The following is a 12,333-nucleotide window of genomic DNA, read 5'->3' on the forward strand; positions in this document are numbered from 1 at the left end:
TTTGTTGTGTTGTGTTAATTGAAATGAGTATAGCTGCTTTTCACTGATTTTAGCATTTAATTTGGATATACATCCTCTCTGTATACATCCTCTTGGTTAAACATCCTCCTGTTTTGTTTAAATTTTTGTCTTCTTGATTGTCATTCTGATAACATTTTGTTATAGCGTGACTCATAAGTATAATTAATGCATAAGTGTAATATTTTACCTATTGAACCACGCATGTGTTGCTCCTCTTCCCCATTTTGTTAATTGTGTAAAAAATAATGGAAAACCGAGCATTTTAACCTGGTGAAATAGCTGTATTCCAAGATGGGCTACCAGGTCACTCATAGCGATATACGGGTCTTATATATTTTGTGTTGTGGAAATAGTTCATTATTTATTATTACATTTATATCTCGCAAGAACCCAAGGCAGTTTACGCGGTCCTTCTCCTCTCCATTTTTATCCTCACAACAACCCTGTAAGGTAGGTTAGGCTGAGAGTTAGTGACGGGCCCAAAGTCACCCAGTGAGCTTCATGGCCAAGTAGGGACTAGAACCCGGATCTCCTGATTCCCAGTCCAACACTCTAAACACTACTGGCTGTTGTTGAATTATGTTTTGTATTTATTATTCTTGTTATAATACAGTTGAAAAATCAATAAAACTGCATTTAAAAACAAAAAAGGAAACAGCATTTAATTTTTTTAATGTTTGGGTTTGGGGCACTCAGAAATAGTCTCAATGACCTAAATCTTTCCTATTCAAAATCATCAGAATACAAGAAGAATTTGGCTGTTTAATGGCAATTCTTTGGGTTTCTTTCTATCCATGCAGGTACTTCTACTCAAGGCAGATTTATTTATTTATTTATTTATTACATTTATGTACCATCCCATACCCGAAGCTCTCCTGGAAGTCCGGGAATGCGTCTTCCAGCCTCCCCACCCCCTAGGCTGATCCAGGCCTTCTCCTGGACCGGCACAATCACGCCAGCCAAGGAAAAGGTCAGATTGGTGCTGGGGGCAGGGGCTGGAGGATGCGTTCCTGGAAGTCTGGGAACGCATCCTTTGGGCCTTTTCCCTGGTAAATTGGGGCTCAGATGCCCCAGAGATCCCCATTTTTACGGAGGTCTTCGGGGTTTTCTGGGTCATTTGGTCACCCTATTGGAGGTATTGTAATGGCTATGGCACACAGTATGTGGAATTCACTGAAAGACAGTTTCAGTTCTTCAAGAAGAGTAAGCACTTGGTTCACTCTGTCAATTTTTATTTGTCTTTCTCATTCATACCTCTCTAGAACTTTGGGGGAAAGTTTGAGTTCTGCTTCAAATCCATCCATGTCACTGCTATAATGACTTGCAAATGGCCTGAGTTTTTCTGGATCAAGGAAGTAACAGCACATGGGACTGAAAGCGTTAACCCCATTCAAAACATTGCAATCGTCTTTAAATCTTCTCTGAAGTTCACTAATAGCACGATCAACAACAGCAAGGAACACCTTAATTCTAAAATCATGGTCAGTTTTTGGATCAATACTTTCCACTGTTTTTAATTCAGTAACATAGTTTTGAAATTGTTTTGGAATACAGCACATTCTCTTTTCTTTATTTTGCATTTTGATTGAATTTTCTTCTGTAAACATCTTCACATCTGCCATCATTTTACGAAAATTCCCCTCCTGATCTCCGAGATCTTGCAATTTATCAATCAGAGAATTAACAAAGGCACATACTTGAGCCACATCACAATCAGATTTTTGCAAATAATCTGATACCACTTTTAGTTCAAGAAGCACTTCACTAAAAAGATTCAGGCAAAACACAAAGCCAAAATCTGTTTGATTTAGAGTGGCCTCAAAGCCTCTACACTTCTTTCAGAATTTGATTCATTGCTGATTATATTCAGAAGCAATAGAATTACAGGAAGTGTTGACTTAACAGTTAGACACGATGCAATCTGACACACCCAGTGAGTGTCTGACAATCTTTTTAATGCAATACTTTTATCCCTTGTTTGTTTTTGCAATTCAATGAAACGTGGATGCACATAAGAAGAGGATACAAATATGTACAGTTGTTGAAGGTTAAAGAAATTTGCAACAACATCAATATTGTTACATACATCAACAATAATTAAGTTCAGCCTGTGGTTGAAACAATGAACATAGATGGCTTGTGGCACCTATTTCAGGAGCAGTGCCTGCACCCCATTTAGTTTCCCACTCATTACACTTGCACCATCATATGTTTGTGCTATGCAGTTCTTGGTATCTATGCTACAACATGCTAAGATTTCTTTTATGTAACTCAGTAGTAAAGGAGCATTCAGTGGATGGCATGGATGGAAACCAACAAAATGTTCATATATATTGCCATTGTAGCAATAACGGAGAACTAGTGACATTTGTTCCTGCTTACATATGTCCTTAGTTTCATCATCAATTAATGCAAAGCAGCCAGCTTCCTTCACTTCATGAGAAATTGACTCCAGAACCATTCTGCTCATCTTGCTTAACCATTCATCTTGAATGAAATGATGTGTGTACTTTGTGTTGTGAGGAAGAGCATCTATTTTAGACTGGATTCTGGGATCATTTGCAACTAGATGCAAGTTCAAGAACATTTCCCCTGTTATCACTTGTCTCACTTTCCCAATGTTCACGCTGAGCAATTTTTTGTACAGCAGTGAGCAAAAGAATTTCTGTTAGACTGGTTATATAATGCCTATTTTCTTTGATAAGTTCTTTATGAGCATCACTTAATTGCACTAAAACTGAGCCTCCCTTGGATTTCTGTGTTTGTTTGTAACTCTCCCATGCCACCTTACAGGCTTTGGGGACTGCACTTCTGTTATGCAGCTTCATTCCTGAATCATTAGCAGTAGCTTTTTTCCAGTTGTTGTACCCTTTATGAGTAAATGGATTTTCAGCCGTACAGGGATCATTTCCAGAGAAATGGTGACAAGCAAAGCATAACACAGTGTTTTGTATTACACTGTATTCTAACCAAGAATAGCATTTGTACCGTGCTGGGTTGAAATGTCTCCATGACAATTGGCCATATTTTGTTGATGGATAACTTTTTAGCACTGGCTGAATTGGACTTTCTTTTTAAGACTGAGCAATGTCACTTGAGCCAGGTAACTTTTTTTTTTTAACAGAGGGATGCATTAACTCATCCCCTAAACCAGCATCTGGCAACTCTGAAGCACTTTCATCTTCAGAATTATCTATTTCAGAAATATCAGACTCACTACTATTGCCAAATAATTCCTCCTCCCAGTTAAGTTCTGGTTCAGTTAGTCTTTCCGAGGAACCCTGTGCTTCTGTGGCATCAGATGAGTCATGTTCTGGTTCAGTTAGTCTTTCCGAGGAACCCTGTGCTTCTGTGGCATCAGATGAGTCATGTTCTGGTTCAGTTAGTCTTTCCGAGGAACCCTGTGCTTTTGTGACATCAGACCAGTCATGTTCTGGCTCTGTTAGTCTTTCCAAGGAAGGTGTCAGCAGTGAGCTTCTCACCATGACAATGAGGCCTCAAAGCCTCTGCACAAGCAGTTGCCCAGCAGTGAGCTGACCAAGCAGCCCTGGAACTGGCTCTGGAACTGGATCAACCCGTCTTCCCTGTTGCCGCTGCCTTCTTGGCCATCCCAGAATGCAAGCAATTATTATTATTCTGTAAACCGCCCAGAGAGCCCTGGCTATGGGAGCGGTATATAAGTGCAATAAATAAATAAATAAATAGAGGAGTCCAGAAACTGTGGTGGCAATTGTGGTAGAAAACTCTTTGCTTGGCCTCCGCCACCCCGCTGGAGCCGCCACACCCCCCCGACCCACTGATTGTGGGTCAGCAGCAGGAGGCCATAGCGATGGTAGGGAAATGTGAAAATCCCCCATCTGATGATGCTCTAAGACAGAGTGAAATCAAGTATGGTCGGTTGAGAAACAATCAAAAACATTTCAGTAGCTATTTCAAATAGGACAAAGACTATCCTAATTCCAAATTAAGTAGCATTGTAATGAAAAAGCAAGGTGTGACTAATTCTCTCAAAAAGAGTGTCTTGGTATGAAAGCTTTAACAGGCTTAACAATACAAAAAATGGCTTTACTTTGGCCAAAAGTTGTTAATGTTGACAGAATAAAGCCAACTACCGGTTCTTATAGCCATAATAGGTGTGACCTTATAAATATGCTGCAAGTCTGCAAGGAACTGATAGGATGCTGAGCCTCAGGCTAGGGTGACCATATGGAAAGAAGGACAGGGCTCCTGTATCTTTAACAGTTGTATGGAAAAGGGAATTTCAGCAGGTGTTATTTGAATGCATGCAGCACCAGTTGAAATTCCCTTAAAGATGAAAGAGCCCTGCCCTCTTTTGTATCCGGTCAAGAGGACAGGCCTCCTGCAGCTTTAACTGTTGTGATGGAATTTCACCAGGTGCTGCATGCATACAAACTACACTTGCTGAAATTCCTCGTTCAATACAACTGTTAAAGATGTGGGAGCCCTGTCCTCCTTTCCATGTGGTCATCCTAGGGAAGCACCAGAGCCCCAGCCAAAATAGCTGCTGTCTGTGAGAGAGTCTGGAAGAGGGGCGAGGCTAGCAACTCTGGGCACACAAGAAAAACAGACCGGGAGGTTTACAGGATGGAAATAAAATGTGGTTTCCTGAAGGGAGATGGGCAAGAAGAAACAAAATGACGAGACAGTCCTATCCCTTTTTGAACAGATACACTCAAAGCAATGCAGGATCTCCCTCCTGCCATGGGTAGAATACTTACAGATGGCCTGGCTACAAGCAGAGGTCTCACCCTCTCTCCAAGGTAATGACTGTCTCACATATAAGAATTTAGGGAACTTGTGTAAAGAAAGGTGTAACAAGAAGCGCTGGATTTGGCCTGAGTGAATTGTGCTTCCTGGGAGCAACGAGGAAGTGGCTGAGGGCACTGCTTCAGGCCTGAGGAGAGAGAGGCCACAGTTTGAGAGAGCTCAGTGGAAAGACTTTGTTTAACTTAGGTTTGTTTCGAACAGAAAATCTGTGTGAGTCTGTGGGTGCTGTCCACCAACTTAGAAACAGTAGGAACCAAAGTGAGTAGGTGTGTGGAGGGAAGCAGATCAGGGAAACGAACACCATTGGAGAATTGTAACCTAGGCAGGGGTGTGCAGAACTTTAACTTTCAAACAGATATAAGGAGGAACCCTCACTGGAAGAATGAAAAGAAAGGGTTAGGCATTTGTACAACACACTAGGCTTCCCAGGCATAGTGCACTTAACTTTAGGAGTGTTGGTGGATCCTTTCCCTTTCTTTTCAAACTTTAACTTTCAGCATTTCTGAACATTGGCCATGCTGGCAGGGACTTCTGGGAGTTGATGTCCCAAACATCTGGAGATCTACTTCTGCTCATCCCTGACCTAAGGCACCACCCATGTTGAGATCAGTTGTAAGAGTTGCATAGTGTCAGATTATGTTTTATTACACATTCAAGTCTCCAGTGGCATCATTTTACAAAGTTTTCAGCAGCAAATATTACACATTGTTCCGTGACACTTTTGGTATCCTAGCAAATCTAGAACAAACTACCATATATTCCCAAGTAATCTTCACACTCAAAAAGGTTACTGTATGCTAGAAAGGAAGCAGCTTTGACTAGGTAGGATACCAATACAACCCCCCAAATCATTGGTCTATTTGTGAGTAAATATTATAAAAGGATCTTGACCATGGAGAAGGGCATTACTGGATAATATAGTGCAATGTGGTGGTGGTGGGGGGTCCATTTTGATTCTGCTTCCAGCTAATTACAGAAAAGCAGTGCCTCTACGGTGTAAAGAGCCTTACTGCAGAATATGCTTATGAGACCAAGCAAGCCCAAAAACCTTGATTTTAATTGTGCTAAATCACCACTAATTACAAAAACATGTATTTGCATTGCTTGACTTGCTTTGGCCCGATTGTCAGAAGAAGGTTCCCTTGGTTGCTGCTGTCCCTGCAGTTCCCTCCTCTAACCTGAGATGAGTGACAGCACACAAACTGAATCTGGAGGAATTTCCTGTATTGAGAATAATTTGATCTGATTTCTTGAAAGAGTTTATGTACCAACACAAACTAACTCTGTTAAGTGACTATGGAAGTCCGTTGCACAGATGATACTTTTTTAATCTGTATGATTGCTATCTATTACACTGATATTGATATCTGTATTTATATCTCTTCTACTGTTACCATCTTTGGTGGATTAGCAATACCATATTAAGATGGCCTTCTGATTTTTAAGCTGGTATTCATTTTAAATGTTTAGGTTTTTACTAAGAGCTTACAGTGATATTTTTAGTGTTCTGAGGTCTTGTGATAATGTTTCATTATCATTTTTTAAAAAGTGGTTTTACTCAGGCTTATAACAGTTGTTTTTAAATGTTATCTGTGTTGTTCATTCCTCTTGTCCTTATGTTTTTCTTTTACTTCCTTTACATAATATGTCTTTTAAAGCCAACAATCATGCTTTCATTCTCTTATAGCATTGACAACATTTCATTCATTGACATTTATGTGAAGTTATTTATTTTGCAGAAATGCTATCTGATTGCCCCTGATGAAGGCGCCACAGGGGGTGTTCAGATGATCATGGGGGCAAAAGCCATTGTGGCTTCTTCCCCTGCCCCTAAGCATGCTGCGCACGTGACCATGATTTGCATAATTACCCATGCTGCAGCATGGGCTGCCATGTTGTCTGACCCAGTCCGGTGCACAGCAGGGATGGCTTCTTACCAAGTCCACAACTCCTACTGCAAGTCATGGGTTGTGGCGTGGGTAAGAAGCCATCCCCACCTTGCACCACGCTGGATTCTCACGGCAATCTGTGCTGCATCGCAGGTAATTATGCAAATCAAGGTCGCCTGTACAGCATGCACAGGGTTGGGGGTGGGGTGGGAAACCACGATGGTTTCTTTCAGCCCTGCAATCATGTACATTGATGGTGCTATATAAATAAATAATAATAATAATAAATGCAAACCTGGTCACTGTCTCCAAAATGTATTGGGCTTAAATAAACAAGTTTCACTCTGGCACCTCTGAGAATTTGTTCTCCTCTTGCTTTCCCTTTATCCTGAGGGCCTCCCTTCTGGTTTTTGTTTGTTCTCCTGATCCTGTGGTCATAAAGAAGCAGGCTCTTAGGCTGCAGGGATCTTTTACCTCCTTCTCTGGTGTGTGATGATGTTGTCATGTCTCTTTGTAGGGGTGAGGGTGATTCTCCAGCTCCAAATAGGTTTCCATCTCAGCCTTCAAGAGCCTGTCTGTGATATATGTACATAGCAGAGATCTGTCATTTCCTGAGCAGGATCAGCATTTTAAAAGCAGCTTTGATTGTTTAGGTGTGAGGGGGCACTACATGAGCATTGTCAGCAGTATCTCAGACCAGAAAGCAACACCACAACAAAGCAAACCTGGATTCCCACCAATCCCTTGTAAGGAAGCACGATCTTAGCGACAGCACTGGTCCCATACAAGGAGATTAGAGGATGTTTCTCTGTCATATATTCTGGCAATCATATGCAGCTGCTTCTGTATATGATTCCCATCTTGTGGGTGAGTGAGAGTTTAGCAAGGAGCTGTGCTATCTCCTTCAAAACTCACCCTCCCATTGCCTGGACATAAATATCAAGGGATGAGGCTCTCTGTTAGTGTTCTATATCACTTCATGGTTTTTGTGTTTGTTTTTTAGTTAATTTTTTTTTTTTTGCCATACAAATATACGTTTTTGTAATTAGTGGTAATTTAGTAAAATGAAAATTATTGGGCTGGCTTGGTCTTATAGGTATCTTCCACAGTAGAGCCCTTTACACTGTTGAGGCATTGCTTTTCTGTAATTAGCTGGAAGCAGAATTAAAATACGGTGTGTGTGTGCGTGCATGCGTGCACTATATTATCAAGATCCTTTTACAATATTTATTCACAAATAGGTCCCATTCAGCAAAAGTCCCTTCCAGTGTTAAATTAAAATCCTACCCATTTAGTTGCTTACAGGGGATTACTGATTCACAGCGTGTTAATTACCTCTTGAATAAGGACCACAAGCAGCAGGAATTTAAGTACCAGTTGGTGGGGAACAATTCTGGGTGTTTGCGAATTGCTTTCATGTCCTTCTTGTGGGCTGCCCACAATGGCATCTTATTGGCCATTACTGGATGCGATAGGCCTGTGGTCTGATTCAGCAGGGCTCTTCTTATGTTCTTAAGAAGGCTCTCCTTGTTCCTCCCTGTCAGATCCTGTGAAGTTGGTGGTAAGGCTTTAATTACTGGTTTCTTTGAATATTTTTTATTTTTACTTCTTAAATGTAAAAATAGCATTATTTCACTATAAAAACAAAAAGAGATAAGAGGAAACTAATAGGTAAAGCTTCCCCCCACCCCACAACAGAATCTGGTAATAAAACAGAGGCTATTCAAGAGGTAAATAACATGTTATTCATCATTAATTCCCTAACCATAATAATCAGGAAGCAATAAAATGATTGTGACCTGCAAACAGGAAATGTTAAATTAAAGGCTCAGGAGCCCTGAAAAACCTAATAAGAGATGTACCTGTCCACATTGGGAAGGCTAGTGCTGCAACTGCATTTTAATGCAGAAAGAAAGAAGTCAGATCTGACAAATAGGGCAACATAGGAGACACTAGTCTTCAATGTTGTCAGGTTTCTCCGTAAAAGTAAGTGAACCAAGGATGATAATTCCTAGGAAACGGGCTACTGTGAAGGCAATCATAGTGTACCCACTAGATGTGTTTTAAGTCCAAACTGTCTGATACAGAGTATGTTTTAGAGATTTCCTAAGACTAGGTTCCTTCTTTCTAACTTGTATCATGCTTCTGCAGCTGTCTGTATGCATAATAATAGGACAAAAGCAGTATGTCTGATGCAACATCTGTCACCACCACCAGCCATTTCAGCAGGCTGTACTGAGGGGGAAGTGGGGTCATTCTACCAGCCATACTGAATACCACTTCCATGAAGGCTCCCCCTCCTTCAACTGGCACCACCACCATTCCAGCATGCCATTCTAGAAAGATGAGAGGGGGAAGCAGGGACATTCCATCAGCCCTGCGGAAAGACTTAACTTTTCCCCCTCTTCCCTCCCCATCTCCTTTTCCTTAAGTGTTGCGTCTTTTTAGACTGTAAGCCTGTGGGCAGGGACTCTCTTGTTTTGCTGCTTTCATGTAAGCCACTCTGGGAGGCCTTCTGGCTGGAGCAAGGTAAAAATGCTTTAAACGAACGAACAAACACATCTACACTATATGGCTTTTCCAAAGAACCATGGGGAGTGTATTTTGGTGGGGGTGCTCAGAATCCTATTAGAAGACCATAGTCCCTCCCTCACAGAATTAGTGAAAGAGATATAGGGCTAAAACATGCCTGTTCACGGGTGGGTATCTCAGCTGCTCCTCTACAAGGATACAGAGGAGCGAGACAGCTCCAATTTTTGCTTCCTACTGGTAGTTCCCAAAAGCAACAGCTGTGGCTGCAGTTTCCCAAGACCAGCATCTGCCTCAGTGCAGTGGGAATATCCATCTCTCTTTAGGGCATATGTCTCATACAGGTCACAATCTTAGCCAATTCTTTGCAGGAAACTGGAATGGGAAGGAAAGAAGCAGGGTAGATGGAATGCTTTGTCCGTTCGCATAGAGGAAAAATCATGACACCCCAATCAATAAGTGCTCAAAATCAAAATGTCATGACCTAATACACTGACCTTTTGACTTTTTTCCTGCTCCATGTGGAACCACTGCTTTCATATTCCCTTAAGCAGGATGAGAGTGTGGGGAGGGACAGAGATATTTATTGAGAGGGAACAAGCTAGACTGGTATTGGGTAAAACCATTACTAAAGTTTGCAGGGTTGGTCATGTCATGCACCAGGGAAACAGCTTTAGGTAGTACCATGAACTGGGGCATGGTGGGGGGGGGGGATGATGAAGGCATGAATTGCTATTTGAATGATGCAACAAAACTTTAAAAGTTTTGCTGGCAGGATGGAAATGGGTGGGCATTTGGGCTCCAATTCAGGCAGCAAGATGTTTTCATCCAGCAGCTCCCCACCCTCCACGCCTAGGTTTCTGCAAGAGTGGGTGTGAGAACTGAGGATATGAGTTCCAGGATTGGACCAGCCCTTGGCCTGTGTTTACTAAGTGTCCATGCTTCCTATGCTGTGAGCAATAAAGCCTGCAAATGGCTGCACATGTGTTTCCATTTATCTCCAACAGCCATGACTCACTGCTGGGCACTCAGCCGGCTCCACTCCCTGGCCGTCAGCAGGACCCGCCTCCAGCCTGGCTTCCTGACCCTAGCATTGTCAAAACACTCCTACAGATCCTTTCTGTGCCCAATGCAAATTTCTGTACATCGTTGGGTATTCTGGGGCTGCTGTACTGTGGCTGGACATCTTTCTTCTCAGCATCGTAGTTGAAGTTTAAAACTGAAAGACCACAGGGTTCCCATCCTTGACATAGAGTCTCAGGGCAGTAGTGAATCCCAATGAGAGATAACTAGGTTACGGGACAAAGCGCATGGTTTGGAGTGAAGAGAACCTTTGTTTTACTTTTGTAAAATGGAGCACGGCAACAACCTTGAATGTGTCCCATCAAGATGGGATCCATAGTCCCTGCTGTGAGGAACAGGGAGCAATCAAGATACTTTGGAAATATTTCAGGGGGAAAAGAAAAGAAAACACTCTTGGAGATGGTCTGCAACTTAGAACATAATTTCCTAATCTGGCATCCTCCAGATGTCTTAGACTACACCTTCCATCATCCTCAACCAGCAGGGCAATACTGGTGGTTGATGGGAGTTGTAGTCCTCAACCTGGAGTGTGCCAGGTTGAGGAAAGCCATGAACTCCACACCCAACGCTCTTCAGAAAGATCAAGAGACCGGACCCCTTAACTTACTTAACTTTACTTATGGCTGAGATAGTGCTCAATGAAGAACATAGCCTATTTAGCAACTTTGCCACACTGTATGTTGAGAAATGCAACTCAGCAGAACTAAGTTAGTTACAGGATGCTTGGGAAGGCCTGTCAGGATTATGAAAGAAGACACCAAAATACAGCACATGAGACTTTTGCCTCTCGGTGGTACGGAGAGGGGCTCTGTGGTCCTCTGCTTCCTCCCAGGAACTGCACTCTGATCTGGGGGTTGAGAAATCCCTATATCCTGGCAGGGAGGAGAGCAGAGGCCTATTGGAACAAGATGTTGGGCTGTCTCCTGCCTTGTTGCCAGCAGCTGTAACGTCTTTTTCTTCTATTGCCATAAGATTCCATCTGGTACAAACAGGGTGGGAACTTTTATGTTTTAGGGTTGAGCCGCAGCACTGAAAACAGTTTCCACAGCTGAATGTGAGCCCAGGGCTTGCTGATGTTTTGCCCCGGAAACACTCAACCCTAAAACATGTGAAGTAAATAAAGGAGTGCCTTTGGGGATGCGCAGAGGTCTTCTTTCTCACCAGACGAACCATAAACAGTCTCCAAACATTTTGTATCAGGAGGCTAGTAAAAGTGGATTGGTATGAAGTTCCAGATCACTATTTTTTAAATCCGGATTCATCACTGACACCAGAGCTCAAGCTTGCCTAGAAATGTAATTTTCTGACCTAGAAGCTCTAATCCAGTGATGAAGGTGGATTATGAGCTCCATCACACCAGCGATTTATTGCACTCTTGCCATGCCTGGTATGTATTTTTGCAGCATGGTACTCACATGTTGTCCCCCGTGTCCTGCACTCATCTCACCTCTTCCCCTCCCTTTTCCATCTGATTTTGAAGCGAGGAAAGTCTGTTTTTCCTCCCTTCTTGTGTTATCTGTACAGCACCATGTACATTGATGGTGCTATATAAATAAATAATAATAATAATAATAACAATAAAGCCGCTCCTCCATCTCGTGTATTGCTGTCCTTGTGCTATATTGGACCATCCCATTTTTTGTTGCAGGCATGTTGGTCTCACTGACAAAAGAAGAGGGAGGGGTGATTTTCTGCTCAACTGTGAAGGGGGAGGAAGAGAGGGCGCCTGAAACCCTGCGGAGAAGACCAGCATGGCCACCGCCACCCGTGCCCGGGAATTGGTCCCATTCAACTCTATGGTTCTTAACTCCTGAGTAGGCATGTCTAGGTTTCCTGACCAGAACAATGTTGGCTTCCCATTGCCATGCTAACATTGACCACAAACTTCTCCAAAAATGAATTGTAATACTTTCCCTTCACTTACATTGTTTAATATGATCTTAGGGGAAAGCATGGTGTGTTGTTTTACTGTGATTACACAGTTTCAGGCTGCCATACTATTGTATTTGTGTGTATATATATA

Source organism: Elgaria multicarinata, chromosome 3 (assembly GCF_023053635.1).
Source record: "Elgaria multicarinata webbii isolate HBS135686 ecotype San Diego chromosome 3, rElgMul1.1.pri, whole genome shotgun sequence".
In the NCBI taxonomy this organism is placed as follows: Eukaryota; Metazoa; Chordata; class Lepidosauria; order Squamata; family Anguidae; genus Elgaria; species Elgaria multicarinata.